The sequence below is a fragment of the Tympanuchus pallidicinctus genome, unplaced genomic scaffold (assembly GCF_026119805.1).
Source record: "Tympanuchus pallidicinctus isolate F22 unplaced genomic scaffold, pur_lepc_1.0 scaffold5, whole genome shotgun sequence".
Lineage (NCBI taxonomy): Eukaryota > Metazoa > Chordata > Aves > Galliformes > Phasianidae > Tympanuchus > Tympanuchus pallidicinctus.
In genome coordinates this window covers 24,696,469-24,701,281 of record NW_026294769.1, presented here as the reverse complement: position 1 = coordinate 24,701,281, position 4,813 = coordinate 24,696,469, and the positions used below count along the sequence as shown (strand labels likewise).

Here is a 4,813-nt window from a genome sequence, read left to right as displayed (position 1 = left end):
TGAATTCTCAATTAGTCACTGTAATTATAATAATAATAAAAAGAAGCTGAAATGTGTTTCCCTGAAGTACAGATATTTATCTCTAGCCTGGGAAGGGACTAATTAATAACTGTTTGCTCTGTCTCTCAGCAATTTTAAGATTTAATTTTTGGCAGTGCCATTAGGTTATTTTTTTTTCCCCCCCACTCTCTTTCAAAACCTCTAGTTATGCAACTTCTAGACATAGGAAGAACTGTGGTTACTGACCTTTGTCCCCAAGATAGCTGCTTCCATATTAGAAAAACTTATTTTTCCTAGTTTGGTTTATTGTCTCAAGTAACATCTACAGCTTGCTAGCTCCTGAGCAAAGTTCAGTTTTTGGACTGGTTCTGTTTTTGAAATGTCTGTATTTTTCTACAAGCTTTTTAAAATATCATCAGTGGGTTTTTTTGATAGAAAAACAATTCCCTTATAGAATGCTGCTTTAATTAGCTGGAAACAAGTAAAGCTTAATAGGCAACAAGTCATCTATGAATCTCTTTTTGAGTAATTTTTCATTGTTATTAATGCTACTTATTAAAAAAAAACAAAAAACACAACATGAGTGGCTGGGAAATTGATAAAATAAATATAGATGCCACGGTGATAAAGGATGATGTAAATACTTTGGGTCAATCTGAGGTGACTAGGTAAAGAAACATGTTTTGTTACAGTTGATATGGCAACAAGGAAGAGAAGAATTTACTGTTTTCTGACGGCCATTGGCTGAAGTAGATTTAATACCTTTTTCTGTGAGAGGTAAAGAATGCTGCTTCTTCAGGTGAGCTCTTACTTCAAAGTTATGCATTTGTTAACAAGACACACTGGGATGTATCTTTCAGAAGGGAATATATTTGCCCTTTTAAGGGAGCTTCTGTTATTATCCCTTGATTAATTAATGTAACTGCTTATGTTTTTCTCTGTAAGACAAAGTTTGTTTTGATCAGGGGAGATTTCAGAGATCAGGCACAATAGTGAATCATCTGTAAAATATTCTAGAGATTTCTCGGTAATGATTTCATTGGCTTTAAACCAGCAACTCCTGCCAAAGCTGAATGTGTACAATTATAGTGTGCTTACCTGCAGCTGCAAAACAGGTGCTTTTACATCCAGAGAAACCTACACTGTTAAATTCAACAAGCAGAGTAACTGACCATGAAACTATCTGTTCAAGAGATGAATTGAAGCAGCAAGTCACTTACATTCTGACAGATAAAAAAAAAACTGCCAGAAATAGGAAATAAAAGTCATAGCTTTATACTTCCATTTTAAGAAATTCTGGTCAGTCTGCAATTTTCTATTTGGAACTAACATGAAAGTTGTCTTCATTAGTAGCATCATTATGTTCACAAAGTTCCTGCTTAAAAAAAAAAAAAAAAGTGCTGCAGTTATAGTTGTTAATAGGAAGCTTCTAACCCTGAAATTCTACATATCTTCCAGCATTTGAATCAGTATGTCTTTAGATTTTTTTTTTTTTTTTTTTAGAGGTTTCCCTTTACCATTAAGGTTTTGAACTTCATCAGAGCCATAGAAAGAAACATCAATCCTATTTTTGTTTTTGCTCCACTGTACACTAGAGACAAGGATATTAAGTTCTCATCCTGACTGGAAACCACCACTCCTTTGCATATACTTTTTAATAGGAAGAAATTATTGTCCTTTGTGCTTTGATCATATTGGCCTCATTAATTTGGCCTGTTTCTGTTTGTTCTTTCCTCAAAACATACATTTTTCTTGTCAGTTGAACTCCTCTCTGAGACTTTTATACTAGTTGGCTAATACTGCTTCTGCAGTATCAAATATTGTAATTACTTGTTTACTGGTTCATCTGACAAGTGACATATTAGTGAGTGAAATACTAACCAGCCTGACAAACACACCCAAACCGCCTCATCAAAATTTAAGGGTGGCTATTGTCAGTCTTCCTCTTCTTCTCACATGTATAAACAATGCTGTGGAAATTCATCCTGCTTCACAGATATGTACAGGCTGTTAACAGCAAATAACATGAGATTTAAAAACTCTGTCTCAGAGACAAACCTCTGAGATAACTAATGGTATGGTGGAGACACCTAATAATTCCTTTCACTTGTTTGAAAAGTAGGCAGAGATCAATCCCTTTAAATGATGGCACAAGGACTTCTCTCTGTAATAGGTTCCATTGAAAGCATCTGTTTAGACCGGACTCTGCTTGGGATTGTACCACTTCTTGTGGCACAGCAGCTTGTGACCTCTCCTAAAGGATCTAAAGCACTAATGGTGTAATAGCTCAATTATTTTTCAGGTAACTTGTGCAACCAGCTGGGAGCTATGGTTGGGAAAGACATTTTTCCTAGAACAAAAAGGGAACCGAACAACAGGCATCTGTATACAGATCCAAAGTTCATGGGCTGGAAAGCTAAGGATAGACTAAAACAAGCTGTACATTAGTGGATGAGGTACGGAATTTCTCAGTTCTTCCTCTTATCTTGATGGATTTTAAATTTTCCATTTTCTCACATTTTAAAAAAGGAGTCATCTTGCATTTCTTCTCCTTGATGTTTGTTCTAACACAAGTTATTTGTGCATGGGTAAATTCCTTTTCTTAGTTTTTCTCAGTTGCCCTATTCAGCCTTGGGAGCGGATAGAATTCTATTTCAAACATATGAAACTACAGTTTTGGTAATGCGCTGCTTTTCTAATGGTGTGTAGAAAATGCTAAAGAAATGCATGAACTTAAGGTCAGCTGAGGACAGGCATCTAAATCTTGAACATGTTCACAGATGCTTGAAATGCAGACAGCAAGACATGTCCAGGGAGTGAGGGAGAAATAATGCTGGCTGAAGTGTGGGTATATTCCTTCCATATATTATAGCTAATTTGCTCCCATGGAAACATATTTGAAAGCTTATTTTAAACAGGCATTTTTTTTTACTGTCAACATTGCGTTTGGATACAACATTTTTCCCTTGAAGGAATGCTAGTATTTCTTTAGGGAAGCTGTGTGAAATTTCTCACAGGTAATCCACTACTCTTGTTGTATCTATTTGGTAAAAACAAACGAGGTAAAGCCAAAGAGTTAAGAATAATCTGATTAGAAAGCTCCTCTGGTTTTAAACAAGGAATTAAGAACCCATAACCACCCACACAGAGGTCAGTCTACACTACTAAATATTAAAACGAATTAATTCACTGCTCTGTTTCTTTTACAGAAGATTTTTCTACCTTTACATTCTTTCCTGTGGGGATGAACTCTGGGTTTTGACTCAAAGTTGCCTTCCTCACTCTCCAGAGCATCAGCCCACATCTTGTATCCTGGTTCTCACTTACCCCTGCAGAAATAGAAGCTAGTTATCTGCTTTTTGGGAGATATTCTAAAATATTCTTTCCTGTCCAGCTAATCATAATCTTACTTTTAGGTTTTATGCACTAATTCACTTAAATAACAGTTTTTTCTCTCTTTTTTTCCTGCAGATCTGGTGGGTACAGGTGTTTGTAGTACCTGGCTCCTTGGAGTCACAGTGGTGAGAATGGGATGGACGATTTTGCAGCTGTTCCTTGTTATGGGGCTCAGATACTACCATTAGTTTGACCAACCTTGGCTATTATGGAGGAAAGCAGAGGGGAGTTTTTTAACCCCCTGGTGTGAGAACATTTTCTCCACATGATCAAAATATGGCCTCCATACACCTCAATGCATTTCTCACAATTGAATAATAGAGACCTTTCTGCTAGCTGATAATCTTGCAATAAACTTGGGTAATGCTATATAAAAAGTACTCTTTGGTAGCTAGTCTAAAAGAGTAGTACTGAGGCTTCACCTTGCAGCTAGTGGAAAAAAAAATGGTGAGTTGGTCATAAGAAAAGGAATGGGGATTTAACAGAAAAGAGCAGGAATTGAAAATGCACACTATGATTTTTGAAGAAGTGATTTCTAAAGGGCAGCAAGATGACCCTAGTGCTTGAGGGATAAAAGGGATTACAGAAAAGAAAACCTCCAATATATTACAGAACATTCTTCAAAAGCCAAGCATCTTGAAAGTAAGTGTGCATTTCAGGTAATTCATAGATTGTTAGGTTTTAAGCATAAATGTTAGAATTAATATAATCTATTACTACTACTGAATTATATGCTGTTATAACTTTTAATTTCTTGTATTTTATCTCTGGTCTCATTTCTTATTACTTGAACGTTATAAGGATACTGTGCAAAGTCATAATTCTACAATGCATGTCTTCACATAGAAGTGCTTACATTGTTTTCTTATGATTTTACCATGTGTTCTACTGTTGTTAGAAAGCACTACTAACATGATTCTGCTGGTTCCTTTGCCTTGTCATCTTGGAGAAAGAAATTTGCAGGCAACTCCTTTGCTATTGCTCTGTCACCCACACTGTAACTCCAGCTGCCATGCTTTGCTGCAGAAGTTTTTGCATTTCAAAGAGCGTAGCTTCATTCACCTGTACTTCTTCCAATTTCAGAACATTCTGGGCATCACCCCACAAGCTGCAGGCACTAGCAAATCCCAGATTCCTAACTTCTCTCCTACAGCCTCTTCTGCTGGCTGTTTTTCTGTTGCATGAATAAAGCTGTGCTTTGGGCACCTGTTATGCAGCCTGCTGAGGAAAACTTAGTAACTGGTCAGGTGGACAAAACTGCTTAATTATGACTTTCCAAGACTTATAAAACAGAACTGAGATGGTATTTACTGAAGAGATTCACCAATGGCAAAAAAAAAAAAAGTCTCAGATGGAAATTAGCTTGAGAATAATTAAACTGATTTAAAACCACCACTTTATTTTCCACATACCTTCA

General features: G+C 36.3%; 1 long non-coding RNA gene across 1 annotated transcript; it reads left to right on the top strand.

The window, feature by feature from the left end:
• The first annotated feature begins 2,239 nt into the window (after positions 1 to 2,239).
• On the top strand, positions 2,240 to 4,813 carry LOC128091141 (uncharacterized). Its single transcript, XR_008211264.1, has 2 exons — positions 2,240 to 2,456; positions 3,210 to 4,813. It is a non-coding gene; the product is annotated as an uncharacterized LOC128091141 (long non-coding RNA).